This window comes from Echinops telfairi, unplaced genomic scaffold (genome assembly GCF_000313985.2).
Source record: "Echinops telfairi isolate 266 unplaced genomic scaffold, ASM31398v2 ScPeMD7_2291;HRSCAF=2852, whole genome shotgun sequence".
Classification (NCBI taxonomy): Eukaryota; Metazoa; Chordata; class Mammalia; order Afrosoricida; family Tenrecidae; genus Echinops; species Echinops telfairi.
Genome location: NW_022106189.1, coordinates 8,709,449 through 8,730,917, shown reverse-complemented (window position 1 = coordinate 8,730,917; position 21,469 = coordinate 8,709,449). Strand labels below are relative to the sequence as shown.

The window sequence follows — 21,469 nt, the reverse complement described above, 5'->3', positions numbered from 1 at the left end:
GTCCTCATTTTTCCCCTCCCTCCCCGCTCCCCCCTCCCGCATGAGCCCTTGATAGTTTATAAATGGGTATTTTGTCATATCTTGCCCTGTCCAACGTCTCCCTTCATATGATGTGTAAATTTTATGCCTATAAAATTCCTGAAAAATAAAAGAAAGTATTTTGTACAGAACTATAAATAAAAATCAAATAAACTTAAAGGTATCAGTATCAAATACCCCACTCAAGGAACAGAATATATATTCTTCTTTAGCCCACAAAATATATGGGAAAGCATCTAAAGCAGAGTTTACAAGAAATTGCATGTTATAAATAACTATATTTAAACAGAATAAAGCAGTGTTTACAGGGAATGGTATGCTATAAATAACTATATTAAAACAGAAGAAAATTCCTAAATTGGTAATTTATTTTTCTACCTCAAGACAGTGGATGAAAAGATTAAACTACTGTTGACCCCTGAACAACAAGGTTAAGGGTGCTTATGTCCATTAGAGTTGAAAATCTATGTATAATTTAGGGATGAGCCTTGTGAAATATGGTTCCTGACCTCCCTGGGGCCACTTATAAATATGTTTTCCAGCTGTTATTGCAGTGAGCTCAAGTCCTGAGAGTATGTACTTATCTGCTTAAAGGACACATGCTAATCATCTTTTCCACTAATCATGTCCAAATGGGCAGGTTACCTCTACAATTCATGCATCACACAGCATTTTAAGCAGATATTCTCAACACTTGAGCTCATGGCAATTACAGCAGGGGAAAAAAATCCACAATTAAATAGATCTTTGCAGTTCAAATCTGTGCTATTCAGGCTCAACTGTAGATCTAAAGCAAGCAGAAGGAAAAGGATAATAAAGATTATACTAGAAATTAATGAAATAAAATATAGAAATATAGAGATTATCAATCGAACTAAAAGTTGATTCTTGAAAACTTAGTAAAATTGACAAACCGAATAGATGGGTTCTGAGCAAAAGGAGAAACAATGTGGAATAGAAACTTAAATTTAAATTTCTATAGAAACACTTATTAGACCCATTGAGACAAGAGGAACTCCCAAATTTATTGGTAATCTTTAAGTCTAGAACCAAATTACCCCATAAACTAATATTTAAATGAAACAACAGTTTAGATCAACTAGTAAGGAAAGTCTATCTTCAGTTTTATGTTGTTTTCAAGAACCATCGATGTGATATCAAATTGATAACAATAATGAGAAATTTAAGAGACAGATTCTAAATTACTGGTGAAATGATATGAAGAGATGGTAGTAATAGTGAAATAATGCAAAGAATATAATCAATGCACATGCAGAAAAACTTGAAAGAACATATGTATTACTGTATTTTCACACATAAAAATTTTTAAAAAGGACTTAGGAGTAAATTTAACAAAAGAAATATAAATTTTACATTGTAAAAATTATAAAACCATTGTTTGAAGAAATGGTAAGATACTCTTATGTTCATGGATTGGAAGATTTAGTATTACTAAAATGGCAATAGTCCCAGATTCACATGTATTTTCAATATAATCTAACAATCTGTCTTTCTTTTTTGTAGAAATTTATAAGTTAATGGATTCAAAATTACAAAATAAAAAAGTCAAACAATCTTGAAAATAACAAAGTTTGAAGATTAACACGTCTCAAATTTAAAACTTTAATGTCTATCTATATAAGATAGGCAAGATAAACAATACCTAGGAGAAAACAATGGTTCCAAGGGGGCAGGAGAGAGGGGCAGGGAAAGGGAGGAGGGAGCCAACAAACCTAGGAAGAAGGGAACAATAAGAGGTCTAAAAGTGATGGCAAGGAGGGTGTAGAATGCCTGGTGGGGTTTGATGAAGTGCAATGTGGCTGAGAAGAATTACTGAGAGCTGAGTGAAGATTGAACATGATAGTGGGAAAGGAAAAAGTATAAGGAAATAGAGGAAAGAAGGAGGCAAAAGACATTTATAGAGGTATAAATCAAGGCATGAATATATAGATATATTAATATTTAACAATAGGGATATAAGTCTATGTACATTTTTTATATGTTGGGTATCAAGGTTAGCAGATGGACATTGGGTGTCACCTCAAGTCCTCCCTCAACCCAAGAACACTTTGTTCTAATCACCTGGCATTCTGTGATGCTCACCTTCTCAACATGATCGCTGAAGTCAAAATGGGTGCATAAAGAAATGTGAGGAAAGCTGATGGTGCCCGGCTATTAGAAGATATAGCATCTAGGGTTTTAAAGGCTTGAAGTTAAACAAGCAGCCATCTAGCAGGGAAGCAACAAAGGCCACATGGAAGAAGCACAGTAGCCTGTGTGATCATGAGGTGTCAATGGGATTGGGTACCAGGCATCTGAAGACCCAAAATAAACAATCATCTTGATACGAATGAGATGGGGAATGGAGACCCGTCTGTGGGCATCCGCTCACAGAATGGTCACAAGGGAGGGATGAGCCAGCCAGGGTGCAGTATAGCACTGATGAAACACACAACATTCCTCTAGTTCTTTAATGCTCCCCCCTTCCCACTATTATGACCCCAGTTCTACCTTACAAATCCGAGTAAGTACACTGGTACATATATGAGCTCTTGACACACAGAATCCAGGATAGATAAACCCCTCAGGAACAATAATGGGAGTAGCAATACCATGAGGGAAGCATGAAGGTAGGAGGATGAAAGGGTAAAAAGGGGGAACTGATTGCAATGATCAACGTATTAACCCCCCCCCACACACACACATACCCTGAGAGGGATGAACAACTGAAACATGGGTGAAGGGAGACAGCAGACATCATAAGATATAAAAATAATAATAATTTATAATTTATCAAGGGGTCATAAGAGTGGGAGATGGAGGGTAAAAAGAGGAGCAGATACCACGAGCTCAAGTAGAAAGAAAATATTTTGAAAATGATGGCAACATATGTACAAATGTGCTTGATACATTTAATGTATGGTTTGATGGAAAAGCTGGAAGGGCCCCCAATAAACTGATTTATTAAAAATAAATTAAAACTTACTACAAAGCTATCAATCAAGACATTGGAAAAAGAATAGTGTTTTCAACAAATTATACTGGTACAACTGGATTACCACAAGTGAGAGAATGAAATTGATCCCTTCCTCACAAAATAAGTAAAAATTAGCTAAAAATGGATGAAAACATAAGAGCTGAAACTATAAAACTCTGAAAATTATATGAGTAAATCTCTCTGACTTTGAATTAGACAAAGAAAAAAGTAGAAAAATTAGACTTCATAAAAATTACAATCTCTTGTGGCTCAAAGGACACCATGATGAAAGTTAAATGACAACCTATTGAAAGGGAGAAATTATTTGTAACCAATTACATACAAAGAATTGTATCTTAACAACTCTGTAATAGACAGCTAAATAATCAATTAAAAATGGTCAAAGTATTTGACATTGCTCCAAAGATGATAATATAAAATGGTCAGGAAGCACACACAAAAAAATGCTCAATGATTTTGGTCATAAGGAGAATGCAAATCATAATGCTTTGAATATTACCAACAAAACTGCGATCATGTAAACTGAGTCCAACAGGCTAATTTTAAATAAAATTTTCAAAACACACACACACAAATACAAAGTTTCCATATAACCCAGAAATTCCACTATAGGTATCGACATCCAAGACCCTAGTGCAACTGAGTTACTTTTGACTCATAGTAACAAGTAGGACAAAGCACAACTGTCACCAATGAATTTCCAAGACTAAATCTTTATGGAAGCGGATGAGCATATCTTTCTTCTGTGAACTGGCTTTTAGGTTGGAACCACTGACTTTTTGGTTAGCAACTGAATGCTTGCTTAACCAAGAGATATGAAAACATGTTTTATAAAAACTTGTACACAAAAGCTCCCAGCAGTGTTATTCATAGTCAAAAAAGTAGAAACAACTCAAATGTCTATCAACAGAAGAATAACAATGTCACACACACATACATGAATATTATTTAGTAATAAACAAGGAATGAAGTACCAATACATCATACAACACAAATGAATTGTGAAAACACGCTAAGTAAAAAAAAAAAAAAAGAGCTAATTACAAAAGGCCAGCTATTTTATGATTCTACTTACATGAAATGTCCAGAATAGGAAAATCTATAGAAATAGAAATTGTCTAATGCCAGAGGGGAGAGTAGAGGAATGGAGAAAAGTTAGGATAACTACTAAAAGTTATGAGGTTGTTTTTTGGGGTTAGTGTTGATAAAATATCCTAAAATTGATTGTGGTGAAGGTTGTAAAACTGTCTGGATATAGAACAGATGACAGAACTAGATACTTTAAATAAGGTAGATTATATGGTTTGTGGATTATAGTTCAATAAAGCTACTTTTAAAATAATAATTTTTTTATTGCCTAGAAAATATTTTATTTTTTAAGGAATGAGAGTATTTCCTACTAAAATATAAAATATATTTCTTAGATGAGGCTTGTCTTAGGGCACTGCCCGCATGAAGACAATGTTTTCAATTGCTGTTGTATTGTTGTCATGGAAGCACTGTGCATAGTGTAGCTCCTGGAAAATTATTTTAAAAATTCAAGGATATAGAAGGCTAAAGTGATTAGGAAGAGAGGTTGGGAAGAAGGTCTGACATCAGTGCATTCTTGCAGGCTTCTGCTCTTACACATGCAAGAGATATCCATTAGAAACAGGAAGATTCTCAATGGGCCAGAAGGGCAATACTCTGGATAGGGTAGCAGTTGAAAACTCTGAAGTATAATTCTGCATAACTCCATTGGTGTGAAGGCTGGCAGCATTTATATGAACTTCAAATTAATTGAATAACAACAGATAAAAAAAGATCTAACTTCTAGTAAACTAGGCCTGCATTTTTCTCTATTTTTAATTGCATTTAAGAGATGAAAATGTGTTCGTTTTACTTATCTATAATTTTATAATGATCATATACTTGAATTTTGCATCAATTTATGTGTATAATATGTATATCCACAAAGATAGATCTCTCTACATGTGTGTATACACATATATATCATTTTTCATTTCCTTCTTAGGTGCTGCTTTGAAGCAGTGAATTAATTCCAAAAAACAAAAAAAAAACCCAGGAAGGAGTCAAGCATAGGAATGCCTGTTAAATTCTTTGCAGCTCTGGGAATATTTCTATGTTATACTGCTTTTCTGGAGTAGTTTTAGGACACATCTACAGTGTTAGCCAATATATATAATTACCATCAACTTTTAAGTAACTCTTAGAGGATCTCTTTAATAATAATAAAAGTAAGTTGCTGCTCCAGACATAGCTGTGTTTTCAAAGCAGCTGTACTTATATGAGTGCTTACTTTATGTCTGGCATGTTAAAAGCACTTCACATATATTAATTCATGAATTTTTACACAATCTTATTATTTTACAAACCATGAAACAGAGCCATGAAAGGTTAAACCACTTGCACATAGCTAGTAAATAGCAGAGCTGAGACTTAAAACACGGAATTTAGGCTCTTACCATGTACTAATATGGCTCTTTAATGAATACTATAGCTTTGCATACCATGGGCTCACATATAGCCCCATATAGTGAATTAGGAGTTGTCTGATCTACAGGGTCATAAAGTTGGACATGCCTAGCAACACTTCAATATTAAATGGACTTGGTATATATGAGATTGGACTTGAGCAGGACCTGATGATATAATTAAGTTGCATAAAGAAGTGGCTCAAATACCTGAGGCCTGCACTCCTGTCACACTACTTTCCTTTCCTAGTCTGCACCAATCGTCTCTTGGGGAGATTTTTAAGATCACTTAACTCAGAAAACTTGTGCTTTGATTACAAGTAGTTCTGCACAATAAGCAGGTACCATTTGAGAGTGGACAGCATCAGCACTACACCCCCTTTCTGTGACTTCCTGATAGACAGTGCTGAAGGGAAACCCTTCTGATGGACAGAATGTTGAAGGTATCATGGACTATCAAATAGCAAATAAATCAATCTTGGAAAGAGTGCATTCATAATGTTCCTTAGAAGAATGACAAGGCTTTGTCCTATATAGAGAGAGCATGTTTTCAGCAGAGATTAGTCCTGAGACTAGTTCCATCATGCTTGTAAAAGTGGAAGGGCAGCAAAAAAAATTGGAAGTCTCTCAACAAGAAAATCTGACAAAGTGGCACAACAATGGGCTCGATCTAACAATAATACTGAGGATGGTGCGGGACTGAGCAGTGTTTTGTTTCCCCTCTTCTTTCTTTTCTGTTTCTCTCCTCTCGCTATCTTTCCTTCCACATGCCACTGCGGGTTTTCAGCCCACTACTCTCTACCTAGGACAACTTCGCCCATGCTGTGGGGAGACCTACAGCCTGCCCCTTTTGACAGTGTTGCACATGTCACGAGGCAGTACTACACATGGCACGGGCTCAGCTATCTCTTTATCTATTTTTTCTTTCTTTCCTTCTTCTTCGCTTCTTCTTTTCCCCCTTCCTCTAACACTTCTCTCTTTCCCGCCATAGTCTCAGCAGATTCAGTTTTCCTTTTTTGACTTTTTACTCTTGTTTTATCTTTGCATTTTTCTGTATGTGTTAGTTTGTTTTTTATTTTTGCTCTTGTCTTTGTTTTCTTGTTTCTCTCTTTTTCTTCTCTTCCCCCTCTCTGTCCTTTCACAAGCCACTACCGGTCTCCAGGCCACTCCCCTTGACCTAAGTAAAATCTGACGGCCCAGTTGGGGGAACTCCCTCCAGCACTTGTTGGCTTTACACCTAGCTGGGAAAATCACGCCTGTCCTCCACCATGCTCCAAGTGGCAAGAGGATCTCCCCTTAAAACGACTGGGGGAACTCCAGTCTACACCCCAAGACTCTACAAGTGACTGGGGGAACTCCTGACCACCATCTGTGGTGCTCCAGGTTGCTGCAGGAACATCTACCCAACCTCCATGCCAATCTCTCTGAGTAGGGTAATTCAGCCTGCCATCTACAGTGCTCTACAGCAAGGAGGGTACACCCACATGCCCTCCTCAGCACTCCAGCTGCAGAGGGAAACACCACACACCACATGAGGTGCTTTAAGCACCATGAGACACATCACTATGGCTTACTGAGAGATCAGACAGTGAAACACCAATCTCATGGGCTCAAAACCTCCCAACCAGCATCCCATGAGAGGACTATCCAACTCAATTTCCAAATAATGGAATACTGGTTGGTTAGGGTAAGAGTGAAAACAAAGGTAGATACAGAAGTAGCCTGAGCCCACAAGTGCAGCTACCTGTAGGTAGTTCATAGAAGCACTCATAAGAGTCCCCCAAATGAAAGCCCAGTATTTCTTTGACTCTGGAAGATGGCGCAGGGCACCTCTAAAACAACACGTAAACAGGAACCAGCCACAACAGCCTCAACAAAAAAGCAGGAGAAACAGAAGACATTGTAGGAAGAAGTCACGAACCTAATGATGTGCACAGAAGAAGCAGACAGTGACCTGCCACAGAAAGAAATTTTCAGAATGCAGCTTGGAGTCATACAGGGTATGAGGGAAGCAATATAGAAAAAGGATGAAATGATAGAGGAGATAAAGCCAATGCACCAATGGGAAATACAACACTTAAGGGATGAAATAACAAAATCCAGTAGCTAATTAACAGACTTTGCTAAAAAAACTTGAGGAAGCAGAGAATCGCATAAGTGACCTAGAGATAACCAAGCAAACCTCAACAAATGGGAAGGTAGTCAAATAAGGTAATCACAGAAGCTAAAGTAAACCTGAGAGTTATGTCTGATAGTAGGAAGAGGAAAATATTAGGATAATTGGACTACCAGAACAAGACACAGCAAAGAAGTCAACAGCAAAAACAGTGAGGAAATGAAAATCAGGCAACTATTCAGGATGCTGAAAGAACTCCAGTCAGACTGAATCCTAAGAAGAAGTTACCAAGACACATAGTAGTTAAATTATCCAACTATGAGGAAAAGGAGAAAATCATAAGGGCGGGTAGGGGAAAAAAATTGCATGTATACAGGTACCCAAATAAGAATACATTAAGACCTATCAGTGGACATGATGAAGAGGAGGGAATGGAGTAACATACTGATCTACAATCTACAATACTTTGCAAGCTTACTATAAGAAAAAAACTAACTGACCACTAAGGAGATGGGCAAAGGTCCTGAAAAGAAGTTTCACAGGGGCAGAAATCCGACCAATAAACATATGCGAAAATGTTCGTGATCATTAGCCATAAGAGAAATGCAAATTAAAACTGTGGTATCACCCTCAAAGATAGCCCCATTCAAAAAAGCAGAATGTAACAAGTGTTGGAGGGTTGTGGGGAGATAAGAACTCTCGTCCGCTGCTGGTGGACCTGTAGGTATGTACAGCCATTATGGAAATTGATTTGGCGATATCTAAAACAGATGGAGATTGAGCTACGATAGGACGGAGAAATCCCCCTACTGGGTATATATCGAGAAGAGGTAAGAAACAAACCACAGCCAGACATCTGTGTTCCAGTGTTGATCATGGCACAGTTCACAATTGCAAGGAGTTGGGAAACAACCCAAATTTCCATCAACAGATGAATGATAAAAAAACTGATATACACATATAATGGAGTACTATGCATCCTTAAAATGCAGCGATGAAGGCATGAAGTGCATTGCTGCATGGGAAGAAATGGAGGAAATCTTGCTAAGTGAAGTAAGTCAAGTACAAAGGGCAAGTACATCATGAGGCCACTTAGATAAGCTTACAAAAAAAAAAAAAACGGGGCATAGGGGAAAAGCTACTATATACATACATCCTTGGGGTGAGGTCCAGCAACTACGGCAGGGGCTAAACCCAATACAGCAGCCAACTAAATAAGAAGGGGAAAGAAAGAGAAAAAAAAACAACCATGGGTGGGGGAGGGAGCAGGGCACTAATCCACCCAAGGAGAGGGTATTATTTATATCTCAAGAGGAGAGGGAGAGAGAGACCAGGCTTCAACCCGATGCACCAAGACATTAACACAACATACTGGCACATACCAGGGAACCTAATAGAGAGGTCTGTGTAGTCTGCCCCAATGCCAACTATGCGGACCCCTCCTCCCCCCAGAAGAATGCACTTCAGAGGGCAGCACTGGGGCTATAGGTGGGGTAGAAGCACTTCAGATTAGAGGATATGGGAGAAACGCAAAGGGATGGAGAGGGAGGAGAGGACATGCTGGTCCACCAAGCCCCAAGGAAGATCTTCCTGCTTGGAGCAGACAACTCAAGGGGAGGATTGGGGGGCAGGCCTCACTACAGGACACAGCATCCCGCCCTGAACCATGATGCTGCAGGGGACAGCACTGGAGACACAGTGCAGGAATAGTGCACAGTCTGGCCCCATCACACTGGGGCGACACACTGAGGGCATTCAGCAGAGCAGCAGGGGGAGCAGATTGATGAAATCCCTGGGAATACCAAAAACAGACTTGGGAGACAGAGTGTGGCACCCCATCAGACTCGACTGGAAAACACTCTTAAAGGTCAACAAACAGACCTTGAACTATTTATAGGCCTTTCTATTTTGTCAGTGGCTTTCTTTTTGTTATTGTTATTTTGTATTTGTTTTTTGCTGTTGTTATTGTTTTGTTGGTATTTACTTCCTTTGTTGTTTTATTTGCTTTTGTCTGTTTTTTGCACTTACTAATGTATCTGCATGTCTATCTAGTTAAGATAGGCGAGATAAATAAATCGGAGAGGAAAAGTACGGGAACAATGGTTCTGGGGGGATATGGGAGAAGATGAGGTGGGAGAAGAGGGAAGGGGGTACCAACCCAAGGAAAAGGGAAGAACAAGTTAACCAAAAGCAATTGAAGGAAGGTCGTTGGATGCCTAGTGGGGCTCAATCAAGGGCAATGTAGTAGTGAGAAATTACTAAACACGAATGAAGGTGGAACAAGATGATATGGGACAAGAGGGAAATAAAAGGAAATAGAGGAAAGATCCAGGAGACAAAAGACATTTACAGAGTCCTAAATACAGGCATGTACATATGTATATATATATATTAAGAGGGGAACAGAACTAGGTACTCATATCTATATGTTAAGTCCTAAGGTTGGAGATGGACATTGAGCCTCGACTCAAGTAATCCCTCAGCACAAGAATACTTTGTTAGACAATCAGCATTCTGTGATGCTCACGTTCCCGACACAATCTCTGAAGACAAAATGGGTGCATAGCAAATGTGGTGAAGAAAGCTGATGGTGCCCCGCTATCAAAAATATATAGCGTCTGGGGTCTTAAAGGCTTGAAGAGGAACAAGCAGCCATCTAGCTCAGAAGCAACTAAGCCCTCATGGAAGGAGCACACCAGCCTGTGTGAGCATGAGGTGTTGATGGGATCAGGTATCAGGTCTCTAAGACCCAGAATACAACCATATCCAAAGTGAATGGGGGCGGGGGCATGGAGTGACCCAAAGCCCTGTTGAAATTGGACATCCCCTCACAGAGGGGTCACAGGGAAGAGATGAGCCAGTAAGGATGCGTATAGCACTGATAAAACACACAAGTTTCCTCTAGTCGTTTGGTGCTTCCTTCACCCCACTATCATGACTTCAATTTTACCTTACAAATCGGATTAGACCAGAACATGCACACTGCTATAGATAAGAGCCCACAACACAGAGAATCGAGGATAGATAACCCCCCACCCCTAACCCCCCACCCCCAGCCCAACAAGGAGAGTAGAGATACCAGGAGGATTTGGGAGGGTTGGGGGAACCTATCACAAAGATCAACCTAGAACCCATCCTAGGGGGATACATAATGGAAAATTGGGTGAGAGATGACAGAGGACAATGTAAGATAAGGAAAAAATAACCTATAACTTATCAAGGCTTCATGAAGGAGGATGGGTGGGGAGGGTGGGGGAAGAAATGGGGAATGGATATGAGGGACTCAAGTGAGAAGAGAATGCTTTGAAAATGATGATGGCGGCATATGTGCAAATGTTCTTGACACACTGGAGGAATGTAAGGATTGTGATAAAAGAGGTAAGAGCCCCCAATAAAAGTATTAAAAATAATAAAATTCATAATTCAGTGAACAAAAAATATGTAAATGATTCATGCTCTTCTGTAGTAAGCACATTCTGGTGTTCCCTTGCTTAAAAGGGAATTATTTTTTCTAAGCTTCAACATCTAAAGAAAATAAAACTAACAAGCCCCCCCCCCCCCAAAAAAAAAAAAGTTATAGTCTCAGCAAGGTAGTTCTACATTCTAGGGTCAGTATAAGTTAAATTGACTCGATGGCAATGAATTTGAGTTTTTGAGGTACAAGTAAGAATTTAATATTTTTTACTAGGAGGTTATAAATAATTTAAGGAGATGTGTAGAGATGCACATTAACAAGGAGTGGACTGAAATAGGTTTTGTGTCAGTTTGGCTGGGCCAACATTCTCAGTAGTTTGGAATATAAGGCCTAGTAATCACCCATGAAATTAGGCAACCCAAGTCCATTCTCATATATGCCATTAAGTCCATGAGATCTGCTATAAGCAATCAATCATTTGTAATCACATTAAGGTAAAGTGCAACCCTTTGACTCAAGTCATAGCCCTGACACAATTGAAAAGAAGGTTCCTCAAGGGTGTGAAGGAATTCCTACATAGGTGGACACGGTGGGAAGCTTGTCTGCTTTTTGCTGTATCTGGAGCCTTCATCTGACTAGTTTACCCCTGGTTCTTTGGAGTTGGGCCAACAGCCTGCCATATTGTTTGCTGATCCAAGGAGCCTTCAGTGCCTGCCATCTGATCTGACAACTTTGGACCTCTCCAGTCACAAGCATGACCTAATGACCTTAGGCTAATCCACCTCTGCAGCCTGTTGTGTTCTTATTCATTGTGGGATCATCAGCCCTTGAAGTTACACCAGTCAGGATAAGTCCCTAGCTTAACATTTGAACATGAACTTGAAACTTGACTGGACTTACTCAAACAACTGTGTGAGCCATTCCTCTGACACACACATACACACACACACACACACACACACATCTTTGCAGAAGCAAAACTGTATGTGTGTATATATACAAATACCTATACATGCATATACATATACACATGTATATAGTTTTGTTTCTTTTAAAAGCCCATCCTAACACAAAGTCCTTCTCCAGGGATTGCTCTCTCCTGATAACATGTCCAAAGCACATGAGATGAGTAGGCAATTAATTAGATATGGTTTAAAATCAGGAAGGTGTGTCAGAGTTGTAACATTTTACCATACGTAACCATTCTTTATGCTCAACAAATAACCTAAGACTGAATCCTGAGAAGCACACCAGCCTGTCTGACCACGAGGTATAGAAGGGACCAGTTATCAGACATCAAAGAACTAAAAATCTATCAGTGGGTGCCCATATTCCTGATACGATCACTGAAGACAAATGTGTGCATAAGCAAATGTGAAGAAACCCAATGGTGCCCAGCTATCAAAAGATATAGCATCTGGGGTCTTAAAGGCTTGAAGATAAACAAGGGGCCATCTAGCTGAGAAGCATCAAAGCCGACGTGGAAGAAGCACACCAGCCTGTCTGACCACGAGCTGTAGAAGGGACCAGGTATCAGACATCAAAGAACTAAAAATCATATCAGTGGGTGCCCACCTTCCTGATATGATCACTGAAGACAAACGTGTGCATAAGCAAATGTGGTGAAGAAACTGACGATGCCCAGCTATAAAAAGATATACCATCTGGGGTTTTAAAGGCTTGAAGATAAACAAGTGGCCATCTAGTTCAGAAGCAACAAAGCCCACATGGAGGAAGCACACCAGCCTGTGTGACCACGAGCTGTGAAGGGATCAGATACCAAGCATCAAAGAACAAAAAATCATGTCATTGTAAATGTGGGTGAGTGCAGAGTGGATACTCAGAGCCCATCGGTAGGCAACTGAAGGGTTGTGGGGAAGAGATAAGCCAGTGAGGGTGCAGGGTAGCAACAATGAAATATATAACTTTCCTCTAGTTCTTAAATGCGTCCTCCCTCCCCAACTCTTACGATCCCAATTCTACCTTACAAATCTGGCTAGTCCAGAGGATGTACATTGGTACAGATAGCAACGGGAAACACAGGGAATCCAGGACAGATGATTCCTTCAGGACCAGTGGTGAGAGTGGTGATGACTGGAGGGTGGAGGGAATGTGTGGTAGAAAGGGGGAACCGATTACAAGAATCTATCTATAGCCTCCTCCCAGGGGGATGGACAGCAGAGAAGAGGGCAGGGGGAGATGTCGGACAGTGTAACATAGGACAAAAAAATAATAATTTATGAATTAAGAAGGGTTCATAAGGGAAATGGGGAGGGAGGGGGAAAATAAGCAGTCGATATTAAGGGCTGAAGTAGAAGGGAAATGTTTTGAGAATGATGAGGGCAACAAATGTACATATGTACTTGACACAATCAATGTATATATGGATTGTGATAAGAATTGTACAAGCCCCCAATAAAATGATTTTTTTAAAGAATGTCTATGAATAAATGAACAAACTAGCCCCCCCACCACCACCAAAAAAAAGACTGGATCTTGATGAAGAAGAAACAGCATGAGGACTAAACAGCGGCTCATCGACAGCCTGTGATGCACAGAACACACAGCCACGTTTGTGGGAAACAAGGAAGAGCTGAGGCATTTAGTGATGAAGATCAAAGAAAGTAGTCGTTACTATAGATTACAACTCAATGTAAAGAAAACAAAAATCTTCATGACTGGACCAATAGTCAGTATCATGATAAATGGAGAAAACAATGAAGTTGTCAAGGGTTTCATCTTGCTCTGATCCACAATCAATGCTCATTAAAACAGCAGCCAAGAAATCAAAGGATAAATCTGCACTGGGTATATATGCTGCACAAGAGCTCTATAAAGCACTTGTAAAAAGCAAAAATATTACTTTAAGAACGAGGGTACTATGCCTGACCTAGGCTAAGATATTTTCAAATGCCTCATATGCATGTGAAAGTTGAACTTTAAATAATACAGGAGAAGAATTGATGCATTTGAATCGTGTTAGTGAAGAATATTCAAAATACCATAGACTGCCAAAAGAACAAATAAATTTGTCCTGTAAAAAGTACAGATAGCATGATCCTTAGAATTGATTTGTGACTTCATCTCAAAAAATAAGGACATTGCATTAGGAGAAGGACACCACGTTTGGTAAAGTAGAGGGTAAGGACAAATGAGGAAGAGCCTCAGTGAGGATGGGCACATTGGCTGCAACAATGGGATCTACCATAATAACCGTGAGGATGGTAGAACTGCACAGTATTTCTGTTTTACATAGTGGTGCTGTGAATTGCAACCAACTTGATGGCACCTAACAACAATAAAATTAAACAATAATTAAAATAATAAATGATGGAACTGACAAAGTGGAAGAACTAATTGTTATAAGTATTATTTTAACTTCCATAAAGGTAAAGGTGACAAATTCCCATAAAAAGGTCAAGTTCATAAACATCTTTGTTTCATCACATAGCTTTTTATCATTCCAGAGCTTCTCACTGTGCCAACTCCCACTGCCCTGATTTTCTGGTAAAGACTGCTAATCCTGAAAGGGTTAGCATCCAAACAAATGCAGGATGTTTACAAGAAAAATAAAGGAACAATGATTTTGTCCATTTTATAAAACTTAAAAGATAACTAAGTATGTCCATAAATAGTGACTGCTGTCTAAATTCTTAGAAGGCAGGAAGTGAGGTGGTGAAAACTTGTATTATCGTGTGCTGAGGTTTATGAAATATGCCAAAATATTACCTCAAACAATAATTGTTAAGTATAGAAGCTAAGTATCAGGAGCTTAAGAGCTTTGCTGTTTTTAAATGGATGATAGTGTAAAGCAAAGTTAATCAAGTAAGTAATTTTTCTTTCTGTGATACCAAAATTACATAAGACACTAAAATAGGCTCATCTCTCTGATCTTTCCCTTTAGCAGGAAGATCATCTAACAACGGTTGTAACAATACATTGACAAGGAACTGCCAGACGTTCAGGCTGGATTCAGAAGAGGATATAGAACAAGGGATATCATTGGTAATGTCAGATAGATCTTGCCTGAAAGCAGAGAATACCGAAAGATGTTTCCTTGTGTTTTATCGATTCTGCAAAGGCATTTGACTGTGTGGATCAAAACAAACTATGGATAACCTTGGGAGGAATGGGAATTCTAGAACACTTCATTGTCCTCCTGTGAGACTTATACAAGGATCAAGAGGCAGTTGTGTGAACGGAAGGGAATGTTACATCGTTTTAATATGGGAAAAGATGTGTGACAGGGTTTTATCCTCTAAGCATACTTGTTCCATCTGTACTGTGAACAACTAATTAGAAATCTGGGTTACATATAGAAGAGTTTGGCATCAATATTGGAGGAAGGCTTATTAACTTTGATATGTAGATGACTCAATCTTGTTTGATGAAAGTAAGGAAGACTTGAACTTGTTGATGAAGATCAAGGTTGCAGACTTTAGTATGGATTAAAATTCAATGTAAGAAAGCCAAAATGCTCATAACTAGACCAATAAGTAACATCATGCTAAATGGTGAAAAGGTTGAAGTTGTCAAGGATTTTGTCTTGCTTGGATTCACAATCCATGCTCATGGAAACAGCAGTCAAGAGATCAAATGATGCACTGCACTGGGTAAATCTGATGCACAAAACTTCTTTAAAGTGTTAAAAAGCAAGGAGGTTACTTTGAGGCCTGATGCTCACCTGACCCAAGCCAGGGTTTTTAATTGCCTCAGATGCACATGAAAGGCAGACACTGAATAAGAAAGACTGAAGAACAATGTGCTTGATTTATAGTGCTGGCGAAGAACTGAAAGTACCATGCACTGCCAAAAATAAAAACATCTGCTTTGGAAGACGTATAACCAGAAAGAAAGCAAGGGTAGTGACACTTCATCCATATACGTTGGACATGTTGTCCATAGTGATCTGCTTCTGCAGAAGGACATCATGCTTAGTAAAGTAGAAGGCAAGTCAAAAAGTAGGAAGGCCCTAGACACTATGGATTGACACAGTGGCTGCAACAATGGGCTCAAACATAAGAACAATTGTGTAGACGGCCCAGGACTGGGCAGTGTTTCGTTCTGTATTATAGAAGGGTCATCAACAAGATTAATGGTTTCTTAGGGTTATGAGAGAGATGTTCAGGAGGAAATGTGGAGCTAATAACAATGAGTACAAAAATGAAAAAAAAATGCTCTAAAATTGACTTTGGCGATGACTGCACAACTCTTTTAATATATAAAAATCATTAAATTATATGATACATGAATTATATGTGAATGGAATTGTTAAAACAAACAAATGAACAAGCAAATATATTGCATGCCTCCCAACCACCCCCCAAACACACACACATACACACCTTGATTTTGTGTATTAAAATCATGTTTGTTTATCATGACATAAACAAAATTAGAAGACATTATGCTCAACAAAGATAAATATTTCTTAATACCATTATTAAAAAGGATAAATGAAAAGCAATAAAAGATTGCTTTTCAACAACAACAAAACCAGATTTTGAAGGCTAAAATGAGGCCAAGGACAGGGGTAGGGACAGAGAGAAAGGAGAGGAAAAGGTAGGGAAGATAGAAGGTGGATAAGAAAAAGTGAAAACTGAGGAGACCACATACACGGGTGGTTGACTGGGATAGTGGCACTTCTTTGATGTGATGCGCTGTGCAACTTTGCATAGTATGTCTTTCTTTGTATGTATTATCCTCCACAAATAAGAGGGAAGAATAATAATAAATTTTTTTTGTTTTTAAGGAAAAAGTTACAGCTCAAAAACCCTCCTTAATCCAGGGCGGATGATCCCTTATGGACCAATGGTATGAGTGGCGATACTGGGAGGGTAGAGGGAGAGTGGGGTGGAAAGAGGGAACCTATTATAAGGAACTATATGTGACCTCCTACCTGGGGGACGGACAACAGAAAAGTGGGTGAAGGGAGACGTCAGACAGGGAAAGATATGACAAAATAACAATTTATAAATTATCAAGGGCTCATGAGGGAGGGGGGAGCGGGGAGGGAGGGGAAAAATGAGGAGCTAATGCCGGAGGCTTAAGTGGAGAGGAAATGTTTTGAGAATGATGAGGGCAATGAATGTACAAATGTGCTTTACACAATTGATGTATGTATGGATTGTGATGAGTTGCATGAGCCCCTAATAAAACGATTAAAAAAAAAACCAAAAACCCTCCTTACTCACCAGATCTAAATATTAGTCTAATGGTTATAAAAGGAGGAAAAGTAAAATTGAAACTGAATTCAATTTTTTTGTGACATATGAGCTAGTTTCAAACAAAAAAACAATATTAATAATAATATTTTTGATAATTTGACTATTAATTTTTTGTGACACATGAGCTAGTTTCAAACAAAGAATATTATTAATGCTATTTCTGAGAAATAATTTGACTATATATAAAGAGCTTCTCAGACTCCTAAGCTTTACTGTTTTCATATTCAATATTAATCATATATTTAAGAGTGAGAACAATAAATTATAAACACATTTTCTAATAAAGAGTGAATGTAATTCAAGTAAAGCTTTCTAGAAACATTAAAGAGAGTAAGTTAATATACTAGGGGCACCCCCTCCCCAATGGAACAAAGCTCATCACCCCACCCCCACCCCTCCTGCAGCTAGGCAGCATTGTACAATTTGTGGTGACAGTGAATTTTTTCATAAAAGCAGTTTTGCTCAAATCTCATTTTTTTGTGATGGCCAATTTAAGAGAACAGCGTGTGGCTATGGAATTTTGTTTCCTGCTCAGGAAAAATGCCTCAGAAACTGTTGTGATATTGAACAAAGCTTACAAGGAGAGCCCTATGGAAAAAACTCAAGTGTATGGATGGTTTTCTAGTTTCAAAAGAGATGAAATGTCTATTGATGACAAACATTGTTCTGGATATATGTCTACTTCCCGAACAGACCAAAATGTCGACAAAATTTGTGCATTTGTGCTCAAAGACCAACAACGGACCATTGAAGGAATAGGAACGTTATCTAGACAATCTTGGAGCTCGGTTCAAGCGAATTTTAGTGGAAGATTTGAAATGAGAAGGGTCGCTACAAAATTTGTGCCTCGAGTTCTGACTGACCAGGAACAAGAGCATAGAATAGAAGCATGCCGTACTTTCAAAGATCAGCTCTGAAGTGATCCAGATTTTTTTCCCCAAGGTCATGACTGGTGACAAGACATGGTACTCTTCTTAAGACCCCCAAAACAAAGACACCTCCATCATCCTACCCCCCAAAAGCTTGTCAAGTGAAATCAAAGATCAAGATGATGCTCATTTGTTATTTAGATGTGAGGAGGATAGTACATTTGAAGTTCATTCCACCAGGTCAGACTGTTATTCAAGCTTTCTATTTAGAGCTTCCAAAAAAGATTGAGTAACAATGTGCGACAAAAAAGGCTGATTTGTGGTAGATGGGGGACTGCTTCTGCCATCATGACAATGCACTTGCCCACACAGCCATCTCAGTGTGCCAGTTTTTAACAAAGCATGCCTCTCTTGGCCCACGCACCTTACTCACCTGACCTCACTCGGTGCGACTTCTTTTTTATTTCTGCAAACGAGGAACATGAGAGGGCAGCGATTTGACAATGTAGAAGAGACGAATGAAAAAAATCAAGGGAGGTACTGTGAGCCACCCAAACAGAAAAGTATGAAAAATACTTCCAAAAATGGAATTACAGATTTGACAAATGTATTAAATATAATAGAGTGCTTTGAAGGTGATAAGATTGTTTTGTAAAAAAATTTAAATACATATTTTGAGAAAAAAAATCTGTTTTGGGGGTGTAGTGGTGGCCCCCTCCCCGCCATGAACTCTAAAAAGAAAGCTTTGTAGCTGAAGGCATTAAAGTAATACCATATTACTTGTGCTCTCAAGATATTCATAATTCTTCTTTCAAAGAAATCCTATTAGGGGTCACTCACAATCTTCTGGATATCTTGAAAAAATGTAATGAAAGTGCCCAGAAATTGATGTCTTTCTGTTTGAAGTTTTTTGGAGCGTAACAACTGAGAATTCTCTTAGAGAATGGAATGTAGAAATATACCTGTATAGTCTTAGTTGTTCCTTTTAAGTTTAATTTATTAGTAATAATGCCATGAGGGAAAAAATCAACTACATTTAGAGTTTAAATACCAATGATTACCGGAGTACTTCATCTCTGACTTTACCTTTAAAATGTGTTAGATTTCTAGGCTTAAAGACTGGCTTTAATAATTGGATTCAATTGGATAAGAAATATACAAAATAAACCCTCTGTTTTAAGTGAAAATGAGCTTTTCTTAGTTCCAACACTGGGATGAAGGGAATAGCAGATAGGATAAAGGAGTCCGAGCAAGATACAACAGTTAGTTACTGTTAGGACTGGACTACTAACTGAAACCTCTAACTCTGAACTCATGCAGAAGTGCTTTAGCAACCTATGCCTGAAAGTTCCTGAAAACACTATGGAAAAGTTTTATTATGCAACACACAGGGTTGCAATGAGTAAGAATTGACAAAGAGTAACTAGGTTAATAACAGAATAATAGGCTGTTCTCACAGAAAGAGTGTTTTCCTAGGTTGTGATACCTCCCCTTCTTGCTATAAAATAACTGGATATGATGATCCATCAGGCTTTGAACTGTGTATAGGTGAAGAAATATTGAAAATACTTTATACCGCCAAAAAAATCTACCATAGAAGAAATCATACCACAGTGTTCTTTAGAAGACTTCAAGTTATTTTTGAACACATTATAAGGAAAGACCTATCGCTACAAAAGAACATCATGATGGAAGAGCAGATGGTCAATGAAAATGAAAGAAACCTTCAACGACATGAATTGATACAATGGAGACAACAATGGACTCAATCATACCAATGACCATGAAAATGGTCCAGGATCAGGAAATATTTCATTCTGTTATATGTGAAGTCAAAAACCAAAATTCAAATCATTGGCAGTATATAAATGCCAACTCATAGAGATGCTATAGGAGAGGGCAGAACTGTTCCTGTGATTATAGCTGTTTATAGGACTAGAAAGCCCCATCTTTCTGCCAAGGAGTGGCTGGTGGTTTCAAACTGTAGACCTTAAGGATAACAGCCCAACTTATAACCTCTATGCCTAAGCATGAGTTAAATTCTACTCAATGGCAATGAAGAACATTAGGACAGAGTAAGCACTCTACAAATAACTGTTCAACCAATGAGTAAATAAATGGTTAAGTACTAATTGGAGAAACATTTTCTTCTTGAAGTGAGTTTTGTGGCTTTGGTATGGTAGTACTGGCAAGGAGAATCAATGAACATCCAGAGTTGTCTGGCTGACAAGAATTACTGAACATATTTTCGTAAAGACTATCTCTTATATGGTAGCTGACTGAGGGAGTGAGGGAAGAAGGCAAGGGCAGGAAGTAAATAAATTAAGCATATTCTTGTCCCACAGTAAAAGATTTATATATTATTATTATTATTATTGTTAGTTAATTTCTATCGCACAAAACTTTAAAAATTGATGTCCATGAAAGTTAAGAAAATTATTTAATTCATACCGGTAAATGCTAGAATTTATTTTCAAATCCTCAGTAATCCAGTTCATAAACTCATGACCCCTAAATTCTTGACCTTTATACTATGGAAGAGAAAAACAAGAAGAATAAAGATCTAAGCATTAGATAAACAAGGAAGAAAAATTAGGACAGTACATAGTGTCGGGAAAGGATTATAATATCAAAGAAAGAAGCTATATCACACATTTACAAGTTTGCTGGGTGTTAATCATCACTTAAAATGTAGTTTTTACATGAAAATATGTTGGCTTCTAAATAACATCTGAGCACAGAATTTTAAAAAACCAGTAATTTAAGCTTTGAATTTTATATTTTTTAGACAATTTGGATGTGTTGAAGTGCTTCTACATTTATTTTATCACTTGAAAAGTCTCTTATTAACTCTCCAATGAAATTAATTAAGTCATGGGTAGAGGAGAAAGGCAAGGATTATCACATGAAAATTCAATAAAATTTTTATCCACCAGAATATTCTGGGAACTTGCGCATATTACATAGAAAGTTGTACAATTAATCCTTGAACAACATGGGTTTGAACTCCATGAGTCCACTTATATGCAAATTTTTTAAAAAAGCACCAATTGATGATAATCATTTCCACATGAGGAACTAGCCTCTCTAAGAAATTGTTTATTTGCTGAAGACAAATGTGTGCATAAGTAAGTATGGTGAAGAAGGTTGATGGTGCCTGGCTATCGAGACCTATAGCGTCTGAGGACTTAAAGACTTGAAAGTAAACAAGCGGCCATCTAGCCCAGAAGCAACAAAGTCCACATGGAAGCAACACACCAACATGTGTGATCATGAAGGGCCGAAGGGACCAGGCTTCAAACACCAAAGGTGGGGGAGGGGGGATCATATC

General features: G+C 38.3%; 1 protein-coding gene across 5 annotated transcripts in view; it reads right to left on the bottom strand.

Moving 5' to 3' along the window:
• PHKB (phosphorylase kinase regulatory subunit beta) overlaps nucleotides 1–21,469 on the bottom strand; it is a 230,101-nt gene that overhangs the window by 86,866 nt on the left and 121,766 nt on the right. The gene's annotated exons all lie outside the window — the stretch shown is intronic.